This window comes from Oryx dammah, unplaced genomic scaffold, assembly GCF_014754425.2.
Source record: "Oryx dammah isolate SB20612 unplaced genomic scaffold, SCBI_Odam_1.1 HiC_scaffold_17, whole genome shotgun sequence".
Classification (NCBI taxonomy): domain Eukaryota; kingdom Metazoa; phylum Chordata; class Mammalia; order Artiodactyla; family Bovidae; genus Oryx; species Oryx dammah.
In genome coordinates, this window is record NW_024070201.1 from 24,555,391 (window position 1) to 24,583,141 (window position 27,751).

The window sequence follows — 27,751 nt, forward strand, 5'->3', positions numbered from 1 at the left end:
ACTATGTTAAGATGGGAGATAGATAATGAACTTTAGATTTTTTATATTCTTTGATTATTCAATCAAATAATTCTTCAATTATTCAATATCAAATAATATTTATATTCTTTGATTATTGTTAAACTAATTTTCTTAGGTTCTCCCTTGAAGTGCTTTTTGTCTCATATTTTATTCTATCATTTTCAGCAGTGAAGTTTATCAAGGTATCTATAAGCCTCATAGCTCGTAAAGAGTTGACTTGTTAAATATTTGTCTTTGATCTTTTAAAGTTTATATTTAACTTTAGAGAGTCAGCATGATGTCATCAATGAATACTGACTTTGGATTCAGAAATCCCAAGTTCAAATTCAAGACCCACAATTTTACTTCCTAAGCAATCCTGGACAAGTCGTGTAATCTTTCTGGGTCTCAGTCTCTAACACTGGAAAAAAGATTAACATACCTATCTTACAGAATTTTGCTGAGGATTGATTTAGACTAAGATAAAATTCTATGTCTGGGTTATAGTGAATGCTCGATAAATAGTGTCATTATTGCTACTGTTGTTGTTATAACATTCAATACAGCTTTATAACCTATTAAGTTCCATAGCTATCAAACTTACTATCATTGATTTTTGTGTAGAATTATGGGGAAATCTTTTGTATCTCTCAAAATTTCCTTTACTTACAAGTGGAAGAACCCAGCTAAACAAACTTTGTTCACCCAGTCAACCAACACTTACTGAGCACTTCACTTTGCCAGGAACTGTTTCAGAGGCTGAGATGGTAGTAGTGAAAACATGAAGTCCCAGGTTTTATGATACTTACATTCTAGAAGAGACAGACAAAGCAGAAAAAATGCATATCAGGTTGTGATTAAATACTTAAATAACAACGTATGAAGTGTTACTGCGGAGAGAGAACTTAGATTTGGGGGATAGAGAAGACTTCTTTGAACCATTTAAGTGATGAAAAGAATCCAATCATGTAGACATTCTTGGTAGAGAGGAGCAAATGCAAGGGCCCTGAGGCAGAGAACAAGTTAGGCAGTTTCAAGGAAAGAAGTCTTATTTAAGATGAGTAGGAGAAGTAGAAAGAGACCAGATCATAGAGTATTGTGGGCCATGATAAGAAGTCTGGGTTTTATTTGTTATTGTAGAAGTAATTAAAGGAGATTAAGTATATGAGTGACTTATTCAAATTCTAAAAAGAGTACTCTATGTGCTACATGAAGATGGAGAATATATCACAGGAGGCCAAAGGTAAAAGCAGGAAGCCAGTTAGAAGCTTATTGTGGTAGACCAGACTGGGGAAAAGGAGATAGAAAGAAGTAGACAGATGGAAAATTTATCTTAGATATAAAATCAGTAGGATTTGGTGATGGATTGGATGTCAGAAGCACAAAACAGGGAGGAGTCAAGGATGATGCCAAATTTTCTGATCTGAGTAACTGAAAAATGTAATTGGTGATGCCATTAACAGGATGGGGAACCCTGGGTAAAGGGTGGAGAAGGGGGAGGGTGTGTTGGACATGCCTAATCCAAAGGACTATCAGAAAACCCATAGGCAGCTTAGGTAAGAGTGTAGAGATCAGGACTAGAGTTGAAAATGACAATGTCAACATAAATTGTACTCAAAGCCATGGAATCTGATGAGATCACCAAGGGAGTGAATATAGATAAAGATGAGAAAATGGTTTGGAACAAAACCCTGGGGATGCCAAGATTTAGAAGTCATTCAGAAGAGGAAGATCCGTGCATTTATTTGCTTCATAATCAAGCCAGTTTGGGAAGAATGGGACTGATCTAATGCCATCAAGGTTCTGTCTGCCTTTACCACTCTGGGTTCTCTCTCCCTCTCCCCCTCCCTCCCTCAATCTTTCAACTCAGTCATTTCCATCTGTAATCCTGGAGTTTTTCTATTTGAAGGAAACCTAGCCGCAGGCAGATCTGAACTCCATCATCATAATGCAAGAGAAAAAGAAAAATTTTCCTCCTAACTTCATAATATATTAAGAAAGGTCACAGCATAGGTGGCCGGGCATAGGTCATGAGTCCACCTTTTGAACCAATCCCAGGCCAGGAGAATGGGGGTAACTCTACTGACTGGTCCTACCTGGTGTCCTGGAGAAAAAGCATGAACTTTTTTTTCTTGGAAAAGAGTAGCACATTTGTGGTTATTGGTGAAATCACTGAGCTAGGCAAACTTTTCAATTTGGATCTGCTTCCTAATTGTAAACTTGATGTGTCTGTCTATATCTCCAAATATAGTATGACATGATGGTCTGGGTTTTAATTCTTCTTGTTTGATGTCTCTAATCAAGTTTAAATAAATAAATTTGCTCTTATCTGGAGTCAAGATTGATGTACTCAAGATTTATACTGGAAAATAAAGTGGGTCATGAAGAAAAAAGAAAAAGAAAGAAAACAAGAGGGTCAGGAAACTTCTCTGGACACTAAACTGTCTGATTCGAGGTATGGTGTATTCACAGAGGGGTCTTGGTGAAGCTAGGCCTCCTGGACCAGAGGGTTTTCCCTATAGATCACATATCACATCAAGATTGGAGGACAGCTTCTACACCACCCTGCCTGCCCAGAGTTCTCCCTGCTGCAAATAAGTTGAGCTATAGCCAGAGGCAGGGGCCAGCTGGCCCATGACAATGATTCTGGATTGGCTACCCTGAAACACTGGCTACCCTGCAACAGTAATTATTTTTCTGACTCTAGTCTGGGCCTGTTCCTGATTTTGTTTTGAGTCACTTGTGCAGGGAAAAAAAAAAAGGAAGAATTTATTTCTAAGCCCCCACTCAGGGAACTAAGAAAAATGACAACCCAAATTTGCTCACCAAATAATGATGAGGTGAATAGCACATCCCAAAACCATTACTTCATTGGCTTATTTAAGATGCACATTTCAGTCCCTCTTTATGACTACTATACAAGAGGGAAATTTCAGGAACATCTTAAAGGCTATCCATGCAAGGCACCTGATTACAGTCTCCAACCTCCAAGAGTCCTCTGTCAGCTTGTTAAGAGGAACCTCCTAAGTGACCCCAAATATATGACCAAAGAAGCTCATTAAGTTTCAAGGAAGATTTCTTACCACCCTCATTCCCTATATGCCATATCCACATGACCTGGTCTGGAGAGTCTGGCCTCAAGGTTAAGAGATTTGCTCTGGGATTTGCCAAGGTCTATGGCTTTGACCCTTTATAACCTTCATTCAGCCATGTTATCAGCTCCAGCAAGATATTAGGGTCCGGAGCCCTGTCTTAAAAGAACAAAAGGTCTTTCATTCCTAAGAGGCCGAAGAGGACTACAGTAATAAAGACAATTAACTTGCCATTCTCTGTGGCTGGCTATTCATTGTAACTCAATCATGTGTAGGATGAGCCTAGATGCTGTTTTTTGTTTGTTTGTTTGGGGTTTTGATGTTCTTTCTTTTCTTTTGTTTTTAGTTAGAATATCTAGGTTGTCACTTTTAATTTGCCTTTTAAAACATATGCTCTTAGAAAGAAGTCTTAATTTTTGTCTACATAGTAGAATCAACAGGATGAATAGGAACCAGCTCAGACTGGGGTCAGCAAGGCAATTACTGAATGAGTTGCTATGTGGCTTTTCCTCTTTCCTTCACAAAGAGCTTGATATGGTTGTGTCCTTGTAGGAAAATTCTCTGGACCTTGGGTCATGGCTTCCTGAACAAAGGCTTCACTTGGAGAGAAGCACAGACCTTGGAAACTCTTAATCCTTTAGAGCATGGTCTTCAGACCTAATGGATTAGATCCATGAATGCCAAAAGAATTTGAAAATATGACCTCTCTTAAGAAACTCTCAAGGAGTGTCTCTCTGGAATAAATTTCTACTTCCTTTCCCTTTGGAATGGGGGGCCAAGTAACACATGTCTCTCCTGGTTACTGAAGAGATAGTGGGACTAGGTACAATCAGAGCCATCTCCTTAGGTAGGAGATGAAAAGAGGTGAGGCTCTCTCAATATGATTCCCAGAGGCCTCTCCCAGAGGCCAAATAAGAATACTTATGTTACTTTTTGGGGTCACCAGGATTTTAAAAAGAGGAGAGAACTGTTCTCTAGAAGTCTCACTGTTGCACTCATGAAGAGAAGAAATTATATAAACACCAAATAGCACAACCAGGGTGGGGAGAAAGAATAGTGAGAAATGTTTCAAGCATGCAGGATGAATGGGACTAAGGCAGTGGACAGGCAGTGGCAGGGAAGTCTCTAACAGATGGCTAGGCCCTACCCCTGAGCAGGACTCAAGAAGGACTCCAGTCTGGGCACTCCCTTTGCTTAGAGGTGCCAAAAGGGACACAAGACTTCAAGTGCCAAGAATATCTGGGCTAGAAGGCAGTGCGTTGGACTGGCTTAACCACAAGTCTGCAGACTGAACCCTCCTTGAGTTCCTTCTTTAGCTCTCTGGCTCATCACCTCTGTGACCTTGGGAAAGTCACTGCACCTACTTAGCTTTAGTTTTCTCATCTGTACACTGAGGCCAATAGTACTGAAATGGAGTAAGACCCTCTGGGGCCCTCCTAGGTACAAGTTCTTTCCATGTGCCTCTTGTAGGAAACAGACTTCATTCAGCCTCCTTGACCTTTCCTGAGTCCCACAGGGAGGATTTAAACAGATGTTTATCAGGAAAAGAAGCGGATGCAGAAACAAAGGAGGAGTCAGTTCAGTTGCTCAGTCATGTCTGACTCTTTGCGACCCCAGAGCCTACTCAACTCATGTCCATTGTGTTGGTGATGCCACTTGCCACTCAACCATCTCATCCTCTGTCATCCCCTTCTCCTCCTGCCTTCAATCTTTCCCAGCATCACGGTCTTTTCAAATGAATCGATTCTTCGCATCAAGTGGCCAGAGTATTGGAGTTTCAGCTTCAGCATCAGTCCTTCCAATGAATATTCAGAACTGATCTCCTTTAGAATTGACTGGTTCGATCTCCTTGCTCTCCAAGGGACTTTCAAGAGTCTTCTCCAACACCACAGTTCAAATGCATCAATTCTTTGGCACTCAGCTTTCTTTATAGTCCAACTGTCACATCCATACATAACTACTGGAAAAGCCATAGCTTTGACTAGATGGACCTTTCTTGATAAAGTAATGTCTCTGCTTTTTAATAAGCTGTCTAGATTTGTCATAGATTTTCTTCCAAGGAGCAAGCATCTTTTAATTTCATGGCAAGCGTCTTTTTAATTTCATCTTTTAATTTAATTTTAATTTCATCTTTTAATTTCATGGCAGTGATTTTGGAGCCCCCCAAAATAAAGTCTCTCACTGTTTCCATTGTCTCCCCATCTATTTGCCATGAAGTGATGGGACTGGATGTCATGATCTTAGTTTTCTGAATGTTGAGTTTTAAGCCAAATATTTCACTCTCCTCTTTCACTTTCATTAAAGACTCTTTAGTTCTTCTTTGCTTTCTGCCATAAGGGTGGTGTCATCTGCATATCTGAGGTTATTGATATTTCTCCTGGCAGTCTTGATTCCAGTTTGCACTTCATCCAGCTCAGTATTTCACATGATGTACTCTGCAAATAATTTAAATAAGCAGGATGACAAGATACAGCCTCGACGTACTCCTTTCCTGATTTGGAACCAGTCTGTTGTTTCATGTCCCGTTCTAACTGTTGATTCTTGACCTGCATACAGATTTCTGAGGAGGCAGGTCAGGTGATCTGGTATTCCTATCTCTTGAAGAATTTTCCACAGTTTGTTGTGATCCATACAGTCAAAGGCTTTGGTGTAGTCAATAAAGCAAAAGTAGATGTTTTTCTGGAACTCTCTTGCTTTTTTGATGATCCAGCACATGTTGGCAATTTGACCTCTGGTTCCTCTGCCTTTTCTAAATCCAGCTTGAACATCTGGAAGTTCATGGTTCACGTAATGTTGAAGCCTGGATTGAAGAATTTTGAGCATTACTTTGCTAATGTGTGAGATGAGCGTAATTGTGTGGTAGTCTGAACATTCTTTGACATGGCCTTTCTTTGGGAATGAAATGAAAACTGACCTTTTCCAGTCCTGTGGCCACTGCTGAGTTTTCTAAATTTGCTGGCAGATTGAGTGCAGCACTTTCACAGCATCATCTTTGAAGATTTGAAAGAGCTCAACTGGAATTCCATCACCTCCACTAGCTTTGTTTGTAGTGATGCTTCCTAAGGCCCACTTGACTTTGCATTCCAGGATGTCTGGCTCTAGGTGATTGATCACACGATCATGGTTATCTGGGTCATGAAGATCTTTTTCTTTAAACAGTTTTTCTGTGTACTTTTGCTACCTCTTCTTAATATCTTCTGCTTCTGTTATGTCCATATCATTTTTGCCCTTTATTGTGCTCATCTTTGCATGAAATATTCCCTTGGTATCTCTAATTTTCTTGAAGAGATCTCTAGTCTTTCCCATTCTACTGTAGACAAGAAATAATAGTGCAACCATGAAATAGGGTCCTTGTTTCTCCTCAAGGAATATACACTACAATTTCTTTAAATTCTTTTGTGGGAACTAAGACCCTCACCTGAGTGGAGGGTGGTAACTTCAGATTGAGCACAGATCCATTGATTCCTGGAACACCACCCTTTTGTTGTTCAGTTGCTCAGTCATGTCTGACTCTTTGTGACTCCATGGACTGCATCACACCAGGCTTCCCTGTCCTCAGCTTGCTCAAACTCATGGCCATTGAGTCACTGATGTCATTCAACCATCTCATTCTCTATCATCCCTGTTTCCTCCTGTCTTCAATCTTTCCCAGCATCAGGGTTTTTTCTAATGAGTTAGCATTTTGCATCAGGTGGCAAAAGTACTGAAACTTCAGCTTCAGCATCAGTTCTTCTAATGAATCAGGATTGATTTCCTTTAGGATTGATTGGTTTGATCTCTTTGCAGTCCAAAGGACTCTCAAGAGTCTTCTCCAACATCACAGTTCAAAAGCATCAATTTTTTAGCATTCAGCCTTCTTTATGGTCCAACTCTCACATTCATACATGATTACTGGAAAAACCATAGCTTTGACTATATGGACCTTTGTCAGTAAAGTAATGTCTGCTTTTTAATATGCTGTCTAGGTTGGTCATAGCTTTTCTTCCAAAGAGCAAGTGTCTTTTAATTTTATGGCTGCAGTCACCATCTGCAGTGATTTTGGAGCCCCCCAAAATAAAGTCTGTCACTGTTTCCATGGTTTCCCTATCTATTTGACATGAAGTGATGGGACTGGAGGCCATGATCTTAGTTTTTTGAATGTTGAGTTTTAAGCTAGCTTTTTCACTTTCCTCTTTCATCTTCATCAAGAGGCTCTTTAGTTCCTCTTAACATTCTGCCATAAGGGTGGTCTTCATCTGCATATCTGAGGTTATTGATATTTCTCCTGGCAATCTTGATTCCAGCTTGTGATTCATCCACCCCAACATTCCACCTGATGTACTCAGATTGAGCACAGATCCACTGATTCCTGGAACACCACCCTGTTACCTCACCCCCAACCAATCAGAAGAAAATTTGCATATAGTGGAAGACTCTGACACCCCCTCCCCAAATGATTCTCCATTTAAAAACATTCATGGTCAAGCAGAATCATTGGAGTTGGTTTTTGGACATGAGTCCACCTTCTCCCCAGGTTGCTAGTCTCCTGAATATAGCAAGCTTTCTGTTCCTACCAGCCCTTGTCTTTTGTGTATTGGCTTGCCAGTGGCAAGCAACTGACCATGAGTTTGGTAATGATAACAATCCTAGAGAATTTCTGGTAGGACTGATAAACTATATATATTCATGCTTAGTACATTACCTGGCACATAGCAAATACTTTAAAAAAGTTAGACATTATTGTCACAAATATAAGTAGAACCCAGTTTAATCAGAGAAAGAACACAATACAAGAACCACATTATCCAGATTAACACTGAAAGAAAATTGATTTTTAATACCACACAGTTGGGTTTGAGCTTCTTAAATCCCTCTTGCCCAAGGCCAAGATTAGTCTTAGCTCCCCAGGGTAGAACAGAATCCAAAGGTGAGGATCAAGTAGCCCCAGCTGGGGATGAAGAAGGATGTGGTAGAGGCTGAGAGTCAGGCCAAGCACAACAGTAGCTTAGCTGTCTTTGAGTATGTAACAGGATATCATGTGAAAAATGGAGAAAACTCATACTCGCTTTTTTCTCCATAAGCGTATCTAAAAAGACAAATTATAGTTCAAAATAAGAACTTTCTAGCAATCTGAATTACTTTAAATATGGGAGCATGGCATTGGAAAGGTGTGAGCTCGTCCTTTAATTAAGCAAATGATGGACAAACAGATGTTCTAACAGGAGAAACCCAGGTTAGAAGATCGAACTAGCTGTCCTCCAAGGTTCTGTCAAAGGTGGAGTTGCTAAGGAAGCACACTCAATTGGAATTATGCTGGATTTTGAGTGGGAAATGGCCAGAAAAGTTTCAGGAATTAAAGCTAGTTTGGCAGATTTTGGCACCCTTGAAAGAGTCACCTTTTCCAGGGGTTCATAGAGATGGTGGGAGTTCTGCAGGGCTATTTGATTCCCAGTTACACTGAGCTGCTTCTGACCTTTGCAAAAAATGGAGTAGTGGTGGTTTTGGGAATTGGAGGGAGGGGAGTGGTGGCAAGAGAAGAGAAAATGGAGAAAAAAATAGATGCACTACGAAACTAACAATTAGTTTGTACTGTGCTGTTTCCATAAAGTAGACTTCACACTTGAGATCTGAAAGGTAATCATCTGAGATAGCAGTCTGACTATAAATAGCCAAGCTCCCAGCTTATGGCTGCACCCTGGGGAGAGGGGCCAGCAGGGAGGTCTCCTGCTGAGGGCCTGGGGGCTGGGCTCCCTCAACTCACCCCATTAATGTCAGTTCTCAGGACTGCAGCATCGGGATAGCTATTTATGCCCCATCCCCCCAATTTTAATTGCTGTATGCATCATAGGAAAGCCTGCTGCAGGAAGAAAACCAAACTAGACTAAGCTGCTGTATCTACCCAGTGGTTAGAATCAAAAAAGTGTAATCACAGGTTCCGCCCAGCAGCTTCCGGGAGACCTATCCTTTGTCATCTCCTCCTTCTTCAGCTGTTTGCCTGGGTTACTCTCCAAGCTAGCTGCTCCAAGCTTCCTCCCAGCAAATCAGACAGCTCATCCCTGTGTCACCTTCTTGGGAGCCATGAGGAGGGACCAGGCCAGACTGGATTTGCAAACAGACTCTCAAGAATCTGCAAACACACACCCCTTGGAACTGACTCATCGTCTGGTGGCATCTGAGAGCTGCAACTTGAGCCAAGGCTCCAAGTTCTGAGCCTCTTTGAACCAGCACCGTGGGCTTCTTTCCTGTATGTATGCATGAAGACACATGCATGTATGTGGATCTGGGTATATTTGGATGCGTGAATCCTAGAGCTAGAACGTGCACCTAGCTCAGTTCTGGGCTCCACTCATAACATAGCTCCCACATACAGGATGTGCAGTGATTTGTTAAATGTTATCAACGTTGTGACCAATAAAACACATTTTCCAGAATGGCTTTTTGTCATCACACAGTTTCCTGATGAACAGATAACTCAAAGAACAACTGCTTTGATGAGATTTCGAAGTATTTTTAGCCCTGAAAGGAGCAAATGCACTAGGAACCACTGCTTTACTAAACAAACGTCCATACAAAGCCCTCATAATTGAGGTTATTTTTATGCTGTGGATCTTTCAGAAACTTGATCTAAAAATGAAACTTGCAGCTTGCAAAATTAGCAAACAAAATGCACAGAGAGATCCTTAACCTAGTTCCTGCATCTTGCTCTATCCTGTATGTGTTCTCCATTTCTAGCCCACAGCTCAGGACGAGGTACATAGTAGGTTTTCAGCCAGTATTTGCTGATTCAGCCCCTCCCAGAGGCCCGGACCATCTCTAAGTTGAGCTTTTCTGATTCCAGTAAACACTGGAAGCCACCCACTTAAGATCAAGTTGGGGCTTCAGCAAGAATCGAATCTTGTCTCAACCTTTCCATCCTTCTGAGCATTTCAGTGGCCTTCATGGTTTGATAAAGGAAACAGGAGTTTCAAGGGATCTGGCTTAGATTTCCTTCATACAGATCATTTCTCTACTAGGGGATGTATTGTAACATGCATGGGATTTGGAACAGAAAAATGTGCACACCCATCTAGACATTGTCCATTATCAACAGTAATTAACCTTCAGGAAATCACTGAGTCTTTGTTGCTGTTGCTGCTGCTGCTAAGGTGCTTCAGTCGTGTCCGACTCTGCGACCCCGTAGACAGCAGCCTACCAGGCTCCCCCGTCCCTGGGATTCTCCAGGCAAGAACACTGGAGTGGGTTGCCATTTCCTTCTCCAATGCATGAAAGTGAAAAGTGAAAGTGAAGCCGTGTCCGACTCTTAGCGACCCCATGGACTGCAGCCTACCAGGCTCCTCCATCTGTGGGATTTTCCAGGCAAGAGAGTCTTTGTCTCACCTAAAAGATATTCCCACTATAGAGTTTGGGATTGTAACATAAAGATTCCTTCTTGTAGTCTGTTTTCTCTAAATTTGATGAATCCTTTTTGCACTCCAAAGTACGTTTTGGACACAAATCATAGTCCTTTCTCTTTAAAAAATTTATAATGCAATTTGGTGAGTGATCCATGCAGGGTTAGCCTCATGGGTTGGCAAATTGTGTGTGAATGACCTTGTTGTCAGAAGGGCCCCATGTGGGATTGAATGTTCTGCTCTTACTGTCTTGAAATTCTTAATAGTTGCTGAGCAAGGGGCCCTTGATTTTAATCTTGACTGGGGTCCACAACTTAGGCAGTGAGCCTCGATTTATGCATACACTTTAAGAACATATTGATATATGCAGTTGCCTTGTCCACAGGACCCAGGGACACACGGAAATGGGATGGAATACAAAGCTTCAAATGTTTTTCTGGGGTTATTGGGCCAAAGAGGAGGTAAGGAATGAAAGGATTCAAAAACAGTCAATCCAGAGAATTCCCTGGTGGCCCAGTGGTTAAGAATCCACCTTGGATGCAAGAGACAAGGGTTCAGTTGCTGGTCAGGAACTAAGATCCCACATGCCTTGGGGCAGCTAAGCCTGGGCAGCACAGCTACTGAAGCCCGTGGGCTCTGGAGCACCCACGACACAACGAGAGTCTGTGCACCACAACAAAAGATCCCTCAGGATGCAACAAAGATCCTGCATGCTGCAACTAAGACCTAACAAAGCCAAATACGTAAGTAAGTAAGTATTAAATACAGAATACAAACAATCAATCAAAAAAAAAAAAAAAACAGGAAAGTAATCCAAAATACTTCTGATGACCGCTCCAATCTAACAAAGAAAACGGCCCTTCTGCTTTGGGTGTTCCTAGATCAGGGAACATACTGGGCTCCTCCTTATTTTCACAGGTCAAATTTACTCTCCTAAAACTGTTGGAAATCTTGCCTTGGGAAAGCAGCCTGCAATGGCTTCATTCCAAATCTCAAAGGTTCTGCAATACTTCACTTTGCTTTTAATTTCTCTCGAATTGTCAAAATTGATGAAATACATGCATTTTTCTGCTCTTTTCCACCTGACGTGTCCATCTCTATACTTGCCGTTCTACTCAGGCTGTTTCCATCTTAGGAATGTGCCTCTTTTTTTCTTCTGCCCATGGTTCAATCTTGCCTCTGTACTTTACCAGCTGTTTGACTTTGGGGAAGTCAGTCAACCCCTCTGTGCTGCAATTCCCTTAATCAGAAAATGAGGATAATAGTAGAACCCACCTCATATGGTTGTCGAGAATTAAAGAAACTAATATGAGTACTTACGATCGTGCCTACCACATAGGAAAAGCTCAGTGCATGCCTGCTAACTCTCTTCAGTCGCGTCCAGTGCTGTGCAGCCCTATGGCCTGCATCCTGCTAGGCTCCTCTGCCCACGGGATTCTCTAGGCAAGAATACTAGAGCGGGTTTCCATGCCCTCCTCCAGGTGATTTTCCCAACCTAGAGATTGAACTCACATCGCTTATGTCTCCTGCAGTGGCAAGTGAGTTCTTTACCACAATACCTCCTGGGAAGCCCAGGGAAAAGCTCAATAAATGTTTGCAATTCTTGTTACTAGCTCTCACTCCAATAGCTCACTTAAACTATTATCAGGCCTTAAAATCTCTACCTCTGAAACTGTTCCATGCCTACTTCCGCGATTTTATTCCAAGCCACTGTCTCCTCTCTCCTGAATTCTGCTATAACTTCTGAACTGAACCCCAGGCTCTAAGCTCATCCTCCCCACAGAGCCCAGCTTCCCTGCAGGCATGCAGTAGGTGTTCCATACATGTTGAAGGAGGCTGTGATTGACTGAATGAATGAAGGAACACAATGGAGTTAACGGTTCTAAAGCTCAAATCTGAGCACCTCACTCTGTACTACTTAAACCCCTCGATGTTCAGGATAGAAGCCACGCTCCTTCATGAAGATTTTCTTGATCTCTCCTCGCTCAGTTTTTAAGCTTCTCCTCTCATTACTAGCCTCTCTGTCCTCATATCCCAGCTCCCCACTCCTCTGGCCTTCCCCCATCTAGTCATTCTTCTCAGAACTTCTTTCTTCCCCTTGGGTTTTCGCCCACGTGTGGCTCCCCTGCCCGGTTCCTCTATCCCTCCACGGCTCCTCCACCTGGCCGTCCCTGCTCACCTCCACACCTCTGATGAGAATCACCTCCTGAATGCCCAAGGCAGCGCCGAGCATCCAGCTGCACATTTCAGAGCGAGGATGGATAAACCCCCGCTTATCCCCTTTCCCTCTTCCTTGTCAGTCTCTTCTACTAGAATAAAAACTCCCCAACAGGAAAGATTGTGCCTTATTCATTCACCTGCTTTTGGTATCCATCATAGTTCCTGACAGAATAGACCTTTGGTAAATGATGATGTGTTTATCAAATGAACACTGCACTGTAATTCCTTCGTTTCCATTTTTGCCCTTCCTCCAGGCAGGGAGCGCATGTAGGAACCAGAGCAGCTGCTTCCTTACCGTTGTATGCTCAGCATCTAGGGCAGCCAGACCCGCAGTTAGCCACTCAAGGCATACTTATTAAATAAATAAATGACTTTTAGGTTTTAAGATTTGAAGTTAGCAGTCTACAAATATTTATCATGTGCCTTTTCCAGGCAAGACATGCTATTAGCATGAATTGCCAGGCAAGACACAGTGACAGACTGGGGTGGGGGGGAAGGGGAGGAAATCTCAGGCTGAGGAAACAGCCTGGAGACAGATGGGGAACCAGACAAGAGCATGAAGAGTTTGGGAGACGGTGAGAAGGCAGTTAGGGTGGGTGGAGTGAGAGAGAAGATTGAAAAGGGATTTGGACTGCAATCCATGAGCGACAGGGAGCCATTGCAAGCTCTTGAGGATGCGCCAGACAAGAAGCAGCCTGGATTTAGAAAGAGAACCCCCAGGAGTAGAGGCAAGAGTGGCCTGAAGTGGCATGGCGTTTGGAGCAGGGGCACAGGCAGAGGCCCCGGCAGCAGTAGCCGACAGACAGCCTGAAAGGAGGAGTGGAGAGAGATGGACTTGAAAGAGCTCTGAAGGCTGTAGCTTCAGGGCTGTGGGACTGCTGGGCTGCGGGGGTCGGGGCGGGTAAGGATGGCCAGCGTGAAGACGGCTTGGGGATCGAGAGAGCGGTGACATTGTCACTTGGCAGGGGGCAGCGGAGGCGGTGGTAGGGGTTAGCATGTGTTTGGGGGGAACAGATAATGAGCTCACCCTTGGCCCCATTGGTGGGAGGGGATGAGCGGTCTGGGGAGTAGCAAATAGCCAGAAACCCGGCTTGAGAGGGAGACAGGTGAGGGTTTGGTGAAACCACAGAGAGCAGTAATGTGGCCCCTGAGCCTGGTGCTTGCCTCTCTGGGAAGGGATGTAGCGGAGGATGTGGGACTAGAAGGAGATGCAGGGCTCTACACGCTGGGGACTCTCAGCGCAGCTTTCAGGGGGATGTTCACCAAGTGGAATTGCTAGTGAACAGTGTTGGGAAAACCAAACTACAAAAGCTGACATTTCTGAGTAGCAGGCAGGCGAGGGGGTTCCCAAGATCAGGCTGGGCATCTGGGCTGCTTCCTCCAAACCCTGGTTGAAATGAGGCATGGAAGGCACTTCCAACCCGTGGAGGAGCCAGGGCCAGGGACTGCTGAGAGCAAAGTTCAGTGCAGCTGATAAATGCCCACCCTGCCCGCTTGAATGCCATTCTGCTTGGGTTTGGGAAAGAGCCTGGAGGGGGAGGGGTGGGGGGAGTGCCTAGCTGGGGAAGGAGAGGGCAGGAGGAGGGAAGCCAGGATGGGGTTGGTGGGGTTGTATGATTTTTGTTCTTTTCCATGAGGTACATAAGGAGGTAAAGAAGGCAAGGATTTCTGTCAATTGTGAGAGCTTCTGCGGCAACGAGGATGTCAGCTCAGGAGCCAAACTGCCATTTCTGCTTTAATTGGAGCCTCTCCGTGAAGGTTCAGGAGGGATGGGAGAGGGGGGTGGTGGAGAGAGAGAGAGGAGAGAGAAAAGAGTCAGCAACTGAGGAGATGGAGAGAGACACCACTGAGGGAGAGAGAGACAGGAAGAGACCTCTGCAGGAGGAAAAGCCCACCAGCAGGCCCAGCCAGCACACCCAAGCATCGAAAACCAGGGCAGGCTGCTGGCTGGGTGAGGAGGGCAGAGACCACCACTCAGGACGAGGCGGCCCTTCCACGTGGGTGCCCACCCTACCCTCAGTACTGCACCATGGCGAGACATAAGCCAAGGGAGAAGCCTGGAGTTTATTCATTTCTCTTCCTTTTTAAAAAAAATCATTTATTAAAAAGTTTTAAAAAATCCTTTTCTCATTTTTCTACTGTGTCCTGACTACTTCTCAAGCCCACAGTTCTTGATGCATCGGGAAACGTTCAGCCTATGGAAAGCCAGGGCATTGATGTCTAATAAAGTCTAATCCCCTGCAGGCTCCTTAGGTTGAAGGGGACCCATGTAACAAGGGGCTCAGACTCACCAGCCTCTCCTCTGTCCAGGCCTCTTTACCTGATTTTGAAAGGAACAAGATTAAATGCAGTGATAAGAAAAAGGAAGCAATATGAATGCTTGTATGCAGGTACCTGAGAAAGACAGAAGCAGAGCTATTACAGATTAGAGGTTATGTAAGGAAGGGTAAAAAAGAGATGGGAGAAAGGAGATAAAAAATAAGATACAGAGGGTGAGAAAAGGTTAGCCTTTAACAATATATAGCCTTTGTTTCCTGTGCCGGTGTGTGTGTATGTGTGTGTGTTCAGTCCTGCCCGACTCTTTGTGACGCCATGGACTATAGCCTGCCAGACCACTCCATCCATGGGGTTTTCCAGGCTGGAGTGTGTTGCCATTTCCTCCTTCAGGGGATCTTCGCAACCTAGGGATCAAACCTGTGTCTCCTGCACTGGGAAGGCAAATTCTTTACCACCCTACCCCCTGGGAAACACTTCTGTGCCTGGCCTCTTCCTAAATGTTCATACTCACATTCAAATAGAGTCTCAAAGAAACCTTTAGAAATGAACAAATTCGATTTATTTTCTAGATGAGAAAACTGAGGCACCGATGCTCAAGGAAAGTAAGCCCATCTAGAACTCATAGGGAAGGGTTCGACTTTGAACCTAGATCTCTTGACTGTCTTATCTGTGCCATCGGAGCCAAGCTCAGCTGTTTGTGTGATCTGACTTATGGTCTGGAATAGTAATTGTCAGCCAGTGTGTGTGTGCTAAGTCACTTCAGTCATGTCCCACTCTGCCATCCTATGGACTGTACCCAGCCGGGCTCCTCTGTCCATGAAATTCTCCAGGCAAGAATACTGGAGAAGGTTGGCATGCCCTCCTCCAAGGGATCTTCCTGATCCAGGCATAGAACTCGGTCTTCTGCATTGCAGGTGGATTCTTTACCATCTGAGCCACCAGGGAAGCCCCATCACTCAGTGCTTACCTTGCCCCAAGTACTTTACACATGGTATCTTCCCATCTGGATAACCACCATAAAAGGCAGGTACTATTCTTATCCACATTGCGGAGTTAAGAAAAAAGCGCAGGGGGTCAAATAAATTGTACAAGGTGGCACTGCAGGTAAGTGATGGAGCTGGAATACAAATCCTGGCAATCTGATTCGAGGGCTTATTTCTCACCACTCTGCTAAGCCACTGCTCAAATTAAAAGTGAGATAAGTCAAGTCCATGCAGTTCTCCTCATCAAAAGACCAAGGAAAGATCATTTTCTTTGCTGCATGCTAAAGTCCCTGGAGTATGACAGCAGAGAGGACATCTCAGGACTTCCCTGGCATCTCCTTGCTCACCTGCCTCTCCCTGGAAGGTAGGTCCTTGCCAGTGCTCCGTGGAAGGCTGGTCATGGTTCCCTTTCCATTGCACTGCTGGCAACTCAGACTTCGTGCAGAGTATGAGCTGACTTCATGAAGACACGGGAAAACACAGCTTGAGCACTCACCCTGTGGCAGGTACTGAGGTCTCTACAGGGGCCCTCATCAAGATGGACCCAGCCAAGACTCTCTCCTCAAGGATCGCTTAGTCTCTGAGGAGAGCTAAGATGTGTACACAAATAACGACATCACAAGCTAGAGAGCTGTGCATAACACCATGAACAGGCTGACATATTCACGTGCTAAGAAAGTTTAGGGGAACAAGAGATGGCTTGGGGATGCAGCACCCGGGAGGTCTTCCTGGAGGAGGTGGACTTTGAGCTGGGCTTCACAGGATCAAATGACAGTCTCGATAGAACGAATGCTCATGCAAAGGCTCAGAATCAAAAGATGTAGAATCTCAAGGAGCTTCTGGGGGTAGGGAACTTTCCTTGGAAGGGAGTAGCCAGTCCCATAGAACACTTTCCATTTCTTCGCAATCAAGTGACCTTTCAGGTCCAGTTCCTGGGCCAACAGGCCCTCAGGAGGCATCCTGCTCAGAGGGGCCAGCATTTGACTGAGTGTGTGCCAATACTTAATGTGCCTTTTCACCTGTAAACTTCACAGCCGCCCTGTGCAGAAAGTGCTATCATTCTCCTCACTTTAGAGATGAGGGGTGAAAGTCAGGAAGGTTAAGCAGCTTAGCAATGACACTCAGCTCCCAAGGGGTGAGCCTGGGACTTGCCCCCACAACCAGCCAGGTGGGCAGCTCTGGAGACCGCTGTGCCAATGTGCCACCTGTGAGGTCTTTGGAAACTGGTTCCCAGTGATCATGTTCTCAGGAAGTGGATTCAGCTCAGTCCTCACCTGGGAACCAAGTTGGAGGTAGATTATAGCAGTAAGCAGGGGAGGAGTGTGGGCCCACTGGGTTAGGAAACCTGGGATCCAGCACCTACTGCAGGAAGCTGTGAAGTGTGTTTGCATGTTAATAGCACTTTGTTCCCAAAGGTTGCTAGGGAGGCAGAGTGTTCATTCCAGCAAACCAAACCTGCTTAAGCTGCAGATAATCTGTAGAGCTCTGGTTACACATATATCTGTGTTGATCAGCAAAAAGACCGTGCCCACTTCTAAACAATGTCTTACATCTTCGACTCTACTGTAAATATCTAATATAGTTGTAGACTCCACCATGGAATCCAGTCCCTCTCTCCCGCCCCCCACCTCCTCCCTTCCATCTCCACACTTTTCTTCCTCCTTCTTTCTCCCTTCCTTCCTTTCTTCTGCTGTCTCCACTTATTCTCTGCTGCTGGAGAATCACTCAAAGATCCCGACAGCATTTGAAGGGAAACGTCAGCCTTGCAGATGTCAGGCTTTACTCCCACCCAGGGGCCCAGGATGCCCACCGCTTAAGAATGGCTGATCACCCAAGAACATGTCCTGTTTCTTTCCTTTATCTGATTGGCTTAAAAGGAAAGATGGCCAAGGCCTTAAGCTGAAGGATAAAAACTTATGTTCTCCCTGGCCAGCCATTCCATGAGTCTGCCAGAGATGACGAGATCTAGGGCATATGAGGCATGGGGCTGACTCATCCTAGCTCGTGGCATTCCTACGCGGGAAACGGCTTGTCTCGAGGCCCAGCTGCCTCAACCTGGCACCTGCAGCTGGGCACCACTCCCCCTCCCCTGGCTGCTCCTGGAAGCAGGGGCAGGCTCAGCATCAGGAGCAGCACGGTGGCCGCACCTGCCCCCTTTCCGCACCCCCTCCCATCCCCAACCTGGGCACCTGCAGCCCTCCACAGTCGCTCCTCTCCAACCCAGCCAGCCCCTCGCCCAGGCTGCAGTTGATGAAATCTGGGAGCTATTTTGAAATTTCCCTTTTTTAAAAAAAAAAAGTCCAAACTGATTAGTTGATAATTACATGTTGGAACATCTGCTCTGATTTGTTTTATTCTTTCTATTTTGGAAAATTGGAATACACTGAAGTTGTGCCTTCTGGAATTGTCGGCCTGGCTCTTGGAGTGTGAGCAGTCCTCCTGCTCAGCAGCACCTGGCTGGGCCCCCAGCCCAGCTCCCGGGAAAAAGCACAGCTCTCCTGCCTGAAATCCCAGGGCTGGGGCACCTCCTCCCGACTCCCCTCCCCTTGCCCCTGGCCTACAAATGGTTACAGCACCTCCTTCTGTGTGATCTTTGGAGTCTCCCTGAGGCCCACTTCCTCCAAGGTAGAGGGGGCAGGTCTGGGAGGAGCATAGACCCTCAGTGCCTGCAGCCAGCCTGAGGGGGTGATGTGGACAAGTCCAGTGTGGGGCACTCGTACCCCTGCAACCATCAGCAACTTGGCTGGTTTTCCTCTGGAAATGCCCAGATGCTTTTGTTTCCTAGGGAAGAGGGCTGGCCCCTCTGCCCCACACAGCCTTGCTGGTATTGAGGGGCAGGACTTGCTCCATTTTGCACACAAGAAAACCCTGGTATCGAATACCATTGCACCTCCAGACTCCAAGTGGCTGCCATTTGCGAGTGGAGCCTGGAGGTGTTAGTGGCAGAGATTCAGCAGGGGCTGCTCCCCAGGGGGTCCAGTGGTTGAGAATCTGCATGCAATGCAGGGGACGTGGGTATGATCCCGGGTCTGGGAAGATCCCATGTAGTGCAGAGCAACAAAGCCCTTGTGCCACAACTGCTGAGCCCACATAACGAGAGCCCATGCCCTGCAACAAGAGAAGCCACCACAGTGAGAAGCCCACTTGCCCCAACTAGAGGGTAGCCCCTGCTCGCCAACTAGAGAAAGCCTGCGTGCAGCAACAAAGGCCCAGTGCAGCCACGTACACACACAAAAAGACTCCGCAGGGCTGAGGACATGTTTCCTCTTGTCATCCCCTCCTTCAGCAAGCTATGTCTGGAGTGTTTCTGGGTCCTGGGGCCTTGCTGTGAGAGGAGGCACCAGACTCCACTCTCAGGGCCTTCCAGGCGCTGTCTCACTCCAGTCCCTTCCCACAGTAACTGTGATAGCCTTCAACACAAAAAATGATGTTATTCACTTATGTTTTACCCTTTCAATGGCTCCCTGTTACCTTTATGATAAAAGTCCAAATTCAAGTCGGTAACTTGGCATCCAGGGCTCTTCTAGATCCGGTCAGCTGATCCAGCCAGCCTCATCTCTCTGTCTTCATCCTGCCCAGCAGAGGCTCTGTGCTCCAGTTCTCTGAATCTCCCCTCCATCTTGTCTCATGCAAGCTTCACACCGTTTGCCTATGTTCCTCTTTTTCCTTCTTGCCTTCACCCCTTCTCCTCAATAATTCCTACTTGTCTCTCAGGTCCCACATGGAAATTCCTCCAGCGATACTTTCCTGACCCCCCCAAACTTCTAAGAGTTGAGGTGCTCCACCTCTGTGTTCTCACAGCATTCTGAATTTCCCCCTATGATATGCATCAGGCTTCCCTGACACTGCCCGATTCCTTCCCTACCCTCCCACCTAGAGCAAAAGCCTGTGGAGGGCATATGCCTTGCTGTGCTTATTGTAGTGTCTCAGGACAACTAGCCCAGTGCCTAACATAGCAGGGTGCTCAACAAGGAGCTGTCAGATGAGTCAAGGAATGAGGAAATAAATCAACAGATGAATTAATGCTCAGCTTATTAGAGACCTCTCCACAAGTGGTAGGCTATTGGAGAGGATTATAGCGTGTGTCAGATAGGATAGGTTATGTCATGCTGCAGTAATAAGCATCCCCAGTTTTCAGTAGTTTATGGAAATGAAAGTGTCATTTCTTGTACCACTATATTTTTACCCTGGGTCAATGGAGACATTCTACTCTGTGATGTCCTCACTCAAGAACTCCAGCCAAAAGGAAGCCTCATCTCTGTGCCTCCACAATAGCTGACATGAGAAGGAGGACATGATGAACCTTTCATCGGCTCCAAAAGTTTCCACCCCTAAGAGACACAAATATTACCATAGCCAAGACATGGAAACAACTTTAATGTCTATGGACAAATGAGTGGATAAAGATTTGGTGTATATATATATATATATATATATACACACACACAAAAAAGGAATATTACTCAGCCATAAAAAGAAGGAAATAATGCCATTTGCAGCAATATGGATGGATCTAGAGATGATCATATTAATTGAAGTAAGTCAGAAAGAGAAAGACAAATACTGTATAATATCATTTATATAAGAAATCTAAAAATCTGATACAAATGAACTTGTTTACAAAAAAGAAATAGTCCTACAGACATAAAAAGCAAGCTATGGTTACAAAAAAAAATTATGCAAAAACTGTATGTTCTTACAGTGGCCAAAGCAAGTCACAACAACTATAATGAACTTCAAAGAGGCCAGGGAAATACAATCTGACCATGGGCCCAGAAGGACAACTAGAAGTATTTGATGAATAGCCAAAATGCCCTTTATAGGAAATCCAAGAAGAGAAAGTCCACTTCCAAATGGAAATATCCGATAAGGATTTAAAAACAAAGTGGCATTTGACTTTGACCTTGAAGGATGAGTTGGGTTTGGGCCACTCGGGTCAGTTTGCTGGGCTCTGATTCTATATGTTGGGAAAGCAACTTTCTTCATTTTCAATCTCTTCTCTTGCAACTGAAAAATTTCCTAGGCTCTCTGTCCTAAGCATTATTTGGAAAAAGAAAACAAGGTCCCTTCTCTGAAGGTGTCTTTGGTCTAGTAGGAAAGATAAGTTCTGGATGGGCACAGATCTTTACAAAACATGTATGAATGTGATATGCACCTCAAAAGTAGAGCAAAGGAAGAGAAATCACTTTTGTGTGGAGGCATCAAGTTGTGCCTTGTGTAGGAGGATAGGAGTTCAAGAGGGGGAATTAGGATGGGAAATGGGGAGGGTTTCTAGGTAGAAAAATCAACATAATCAACACGGACAAAATCATGAAAGTGGGTGTTGGCAAAGCAAAATGACTGGAAGAAATACCCTTCAGGTTGGCCCGTGTCCTGGACACTAAGGCAACAGAGTACTTGGAAAGACTTGGAAACCTCCTGAAATTGGGAACTTGCAGAAATAGGGCTGTAAAGGATGAGTGGCCTGTTTTCCATTCCTGAAAACCTTTTCTGAAGGTTCAGCCTAGGAGCCACCACTGAAATGTGACGTAGGCTGCACTTTCTCTCTCAAAGATTTACGAAGCATGCAGCCTCCTTCCCGCATCTTCCCTCACTTCACCTGCAAGTCATGGATCTGCAGTCCTGGCAGCTACCTCCTCCTTGTCAATGAGCAGATCCTTCCAGGGGAGGTTTGGAAACCCCGGAGATTCTGGGGTCCAAAACAAAGCCTGATCCAAGGTCTTGCCCCGCCCCTGGAGATAGCCACAGCCACATGGGACTCAGGCCCACCATGTGCTGGGGCCCAGGCAGGGGTAAGGCCAGTGAAATCAGCCTCTTCTTCCTGCATCCGCCTGCCACCACACTCAGCTTTATATTTTATTCTCTCATGACTTGGTCATTTTTCAGATCAAATCAGTCTCAATATAGTGCGTCACCATGGGTGTTTGTGATGAGGGTGACCATGATGAGGAATACGGCAAAGATTATTATTAGTTTTCATTGCATCAGGTTTTATTTTGTTTTGTTTTTGGTTCAAATTGCTGTTGCTGAGGACTTATTTCCCGGAGCCAGAGTCTTCCATCTCTCTCTCTCACTCCACACTTTGACTCATTTATTTTTCCTATTTCCCCAAAGACCTTTTGACACTTTGAAAAGTGTTTTACTAGATTCGATCCTGGTCTCTTACCCTGTGTTTCTCCCATTCCTCCCGTCTCGCTTTTTATTAATAAGTCATAAAGAAAGTGTTTCCAGGCAAACATCAGTCACTGAGTAATAAAACCCAAGGTGGAGGACAGGATGAAGCAGAGAAGTGGAGGCTGGGGAGGCACTTGGTCTTGTGGCTTTACGGGGCCAGCAGAGCTGCGGTCACTCCAGCCAGGAGATCCAGTTGGCTAGGAGGCGGGGCCAGACTCTGCAGTATTGCTGCACCCTTGCAGGAAGGATGCAGCTGGGATGGCTGTTGACGTTGAGAGCAGCTTGTGGGTCACTTGCTCCAGCTTTTTCAGATGAAAACTGAGGTCAGTGACTCAGCCCAGATGAATCTACTGGAAGTAGAACCCAGGTGAGAACCCACCCCAAGCTCTCTTCTTGTTTTTCACATTTTTCTGCAATGATCACACCCACTGCTGTGGGCCACTGTCTCCAATGCTTGGGACTCCAGGCCTCCCTTCTCTCCCACTTCCAGACTTGATCTCTTAGGGCATGTGAGTGCTCGGTCGTGTCTGACTCTTTGTGGCCCCATGGACTGTATCCTGTCAGGCACCTCTGTCCATGGGAATTTCCAGGCAAGAATACTGGAGTGGGCTGCCGTTTCCTCCTCCAGGGGATCTTCCCCACCCAGGGATTGAACCAGTGTCTCCTGCATCTCTCTCCTGCAGTGCAGGTGGATTCTTTATCACTGAGCCACTGGGTTCCAGATTCATAGGTGCTTGTAATTAATTGTAAGACATTTCTATCAGATGACCCTCAGATACCCCAGCTCTTATTTTACTGCCCAGATCTGGTTAGTGTATTTGTACCCACCAAGAAACAAAACTATACCATCTTCAGACTTCTTTTCATTGCTTTCTTTCCTTTAGCATCTACATTCTACTTTGAAATCTTTTTCAAAGCTGCTCTTCCATGGTGGGCTCTCATCACCCTGCTGCGCTCCAGGTCTCTTCACCCGTCTGCTGGCCTTCTAGTTTCTAGTCTCTGTGCTTCCTGAGTCTACACTCCCCTTGCCATCTTGCACACTTCATGGAATAGAGTTTCCTACAACTCAAACAGATCATGTTCTTCCTATGGCTAAAACCCAAATTATTCCATGAAGGAAAATAGGGCTTGGACGAAAGAGGCTAGGGGATGCCAAAATACGCTGTGGAGCACAGAGCCTGGCTCTGGGCTCTCGATGAGTTTTTGACTAATGAATCAATCAGGGATGAGAGTGTGGAAGTGCTGCAGAGAAGAGCACGGACTTGTGTAATTGCCCAGGTCTCGCATTTACTGTGTAGCTTCAGGCAAATGTTGAAGCACTCTGAAATTCAGATTCTTCTAAAAAGGCAACACTTAATACTGCTGAACTTAGCTCATGAGACTGTCATGAGGGTTCAAGTGAGACAATGGCTAGAAAAGAGCTCTTAGAAGCATAAAATAATATGCAAAAAGGAATCTGGTTATATCATGATTTTGGCTAGAGTAGGAAACTCATTGCTTGGGATGATCCTAGATGGGTGACCGTTCCTCTCTGTTCCTGAGACTTCCCATTATTTACAGGGTGACAGCTCAGGACCAAGATACCTCCAGTCTCTTCCTGTGCTTAGGTCCTGGGATTTGATGTTCTGATCCAAAGTTTCTGAGTCCCCAAGGAGACTCGTTTATTAGCTGTTGCAGTCTGCTGTCAAGCGTCTGTTCTGATCCCACCTCTGGTTTCAGTCTCACTATCCAGGCTTCTGCTTTCATCTGCTAATAAAGATTGAGGGCTCAGATTGAAATCTGATTCGATCCTTCTTCTCACCACATATTATACAAGTTTTGATCAACCAACCTAGGTGATTCTTTTTTTTTTTTTTTGACAATATAAGATAGGGAAAGATATAATTAAGGAGCCAATTGGCCCTCGTTATGAAAAAGAAAAGCCTTAATTATCCCCAAGGCTGGCTCCAGTCCACACTCATCAAAGGACACAGCAGCTCTAGATCAAAGTCCAGGGCTGGGTACTCTGGCCAACTCCTCGCTTGTTTCCAAGCATTTGTGTTCAAAGGAACAAAAGCTCTGAGTCCACAGCCTGAAACAACTCTGAAATCCTCCAGTCTGATTCCCTAGGGCTCCCCTAGTCACCTCTCAGGGAACAAAAGGTAAACTTCAGGGAAAGTCCTCATAGGAACTGGGTTTTCTCCCTTCCCTGAAAAAGGTTTGGGCTTAGGGGATTTGAGATGGAGAATGGAAATTCGAGCAGGGGTTTGCCTTGGGCATTCTGATATTGGGGCTTTAATCCCCAAGCATTCAGATAAAAAAAAGCAAACCATGTGCATAAATGCAAATAAGTCATACTGACAAATAACATGATAGCTGTGACCCTCCGAGCTATAGCTCCTCATGAACGTGGTGTTACATGTGATGGTGGCAGCTGTTCCCTGCTCACAAATCCTCAGTGACCCCCGTGGCTTTTATTTTTATTTTCATTTTTAAAGATTTTTTTAAAGTGGGCCATTTTTATAGTCTTTATTGAATTTGTTACAACATTGCTTGTGTATTTTGGGGGGTTTTTTGGCCAGAAGGCAGGTGAAATCTTAGCTCCCTGACCAGGGATCAAACCTGAGCCTCCTGCACTGGAAGGCAAAGTCTTAACCACCAGATCTCCAAGGAAATCCTCTCCCATGGCTTTTAGAAGGAAATCCACACCTTTCATTCTGGCATTGGAAGGCCCTCTCAATATGTTCATTCCAGGTCTCTGCATCCTTATTTTCCACAGCCTGACAAATCATTTCCTTCACATTCTCTACCCCCTTCCCAAACTTTCAGAAATCTCTGCATTATTCACACTAGCTTTTCCTATGAAACTACTTTCTTCTTTTCCATCAATCAAAATCTTCCCTGTCTACTGCCCTGCTTTTGTTTCTCTTACAGAGCTCACTCATTTTTTCAGCTCACTTTGTGGGACAGGGGCAGATTCTATTATGGACAAGGTTTCATTCAAGGGCCTCAGGACACAAAGATGAGTGGGAATTTTCCCCAGTGGAGGACCACATGCTCTAGTGCTGGACACAGACATGCATTCAAATAGTTACATTACAGGATGAAAAATACTACAGCCGGTGCTGTCCGGAAACATAATGTGAGCTACAAAGGTAATTTAAAATGCTCTAGGAGTCACATTTTAAAAAGGTAAAAAGAAGCTGGTAAAATTAATTTTAATAGCAAGTTTTATTTACCCCAATAAATCTGAAACTGTCATTTCAACTTGCGGCACTAGACACATTTCTAGGACACAAGAGCCATGCATGGCTAGTGGCTACCATATTGGGTGGCATAGACGTAGACAAAGCATATATAACTGTGAGGACACCAAAAGGAAGGAAGCAACAGGTAGCCCAGGAGGGTCTTGAAATCTTCATGGGATGTTGATGAATGAGTAGGGCTCACCTGGCAGAGAAAAGAAGAGGTGCTTTCCAGAGAGTGGGAAAAGCCTATGGAAAAGCCTAGAAGAAGAAAAAGCATGGTGTGTCCATAAAAGCATAAGATGGTATAAAGTTGAGGGCGTGGTAAGGAATGCTAGAAGTGAGCTTGGAAAGGAGGCCTCATGTGTTCTCCCGTGAAACATGAAAGAACAATAGAGTAGAGGAGGTGTTTATCCAGGGGAATCCATACTGTGATTTAGGAAGATAATCTTGGCTACTGAATGGAGAATGGACTAAGTGTAATGTAAGAAGGACTCCAGGGGCTCGTTGGGAGACTGTGATGCAGGCTGTGGGTGCTCACAGACAATCTGCCTTGGCACACTGATTGGCTACATTTCTCAGCCTCCCTTGCATCCTAGGCTTCTGGTCAGGAGTTAAGGAAAGAGAATGAGAGAAAGTCAGAAACATTCATAACAGCTTTGGCTGTTATGGTGGGGATGTTCTGATCTAAAGATTAGAACAACCACTAGCTGGGATGGGGGCAAGCAGGTGGGAAGGCCAGTCATGTGAGTAAGGTATAGGTGAAGCAGGCATTGGTGGAGCAGGAGATGTACAGAGATCACGACAACGGCCATCTTGGGTGGCCTGAACATTTTGTGGCAGCAGTGGGAGGGGAGAATGGGGAGGGACATAGGGAAGACTCATGGGCATAGAAAACACCCAACTGAGAATTAAAAGAATAGTTCTGACTGGATCAGAAGAAGAGCAGGTGAGAGTGGGGCAAGACAAGCAGAGGGGAGAGTGTTGCAAGGACTAGGAGAAAAAAACTACGGAGACGCATGAAACTGCATGCGATTAGGCCTGCTGGAGTGAAAGTTTCAAGGCTAGAGAGTAAGAGCTGAGGCTGGATAGGTGGGCAGGGGGAAATCATGGATAACTTTAACCCAACAGACCAGGCAAGGGGATCAGCTTGGTGCCAGGCATGGCAGGATCTGTCCTCCCCGTAGGTCCTTCTTATGATTGTGCAGAGAACAAAGGTGGGGATTCAGAGCAGAGACAAGAACAGTGGTTAAGAATGTAATGGCAGTGGGTCAGGTGTGAGATGACCGGGACCCACGACGGGGTGGAGGTGGTGCAAGTGGAGAGGAGACCAAATTATTGAGACAGAAGTAATATTGGCAAGATACAGCAGTTGATTGGCTTGGGAAAAGGCTGCCTCTCTGACTCTCCCGCCAACTTAGATGCCAATTAATGTGCTGGTTCTGCTGAGTGAAATTATAGACACAGATATAGGAATAGGTTTGTGCAGAAAGGTTATGACATGAAACATTCATGTGAAGATAACCAGGGTGCATTAGAACATGTAAGTCTAGACTGGCAATCCTGGCTGGAGAAATAGATTTGGGATTCAGGCGCACAAAAAGTGGGATAAAGGTGCCCATGAGCGTCAAGAGCAAGGACAGTCACACAAGGCTTCCTATGACAGCTGACACAGTGAGTGGGGAAGAGATTAGGATAATGGTTTAGAGGAATTGACACCACCTTGGGGGACCTTGATTCACCTGGGTTGAAGGTGATGCCCAAAGGGCAAAAGGAAGATGGAGGATTAGGGCAGGAAAGCAAGAACTAGCAGGAACATCAAAATCCAAATAAGTTAGCAATTTGGCACAAAAACTGAGTCAAGGAGAATGGTTCAAGTTTAGGACCAAGAGCACAGAGTGAAGTCCTAGAAAGTAAGTGGTGGCTTCAGAGAGCAGCCCAGTGGTGGGTCCATGAAGAAACACTGGCATTCATTCTCTTCAGTCATGGAAACTCTTCCTACAATTTCCATCTCATGGAAAACTAATTGTGAAAACAAACACAAGTTGAACTGCTCTGATGGAAGTAGGTTTGGGCTGGAACTGAAAAGGCTTTCCTCCCTTCGAATGCTCCAGAACACACAAAGATGGAAAGCCGCTGGTGTGGTGTGAAAACACTGGACTTCAAGCAGTTCATGGGACACATACTGCATGCATTTGAAAGTCTTACGATTACTGGCTCCAGCACTATCTTGATCTACTTGGTGACAGGAACAAGTTACTTTCTCTCCTCTCTGGGTGGAAGAGATGAGGGGGTGGGACAAGGTGATGGTGCCAGCCCTTTTCTGCACTAACCTTGCTCAGGAATGCAGAGGGCATAGAAGCTGCTAAAGACAGGTCGGCCAGTCCTGCTGGGCCTAGCTCTCCCTGGTA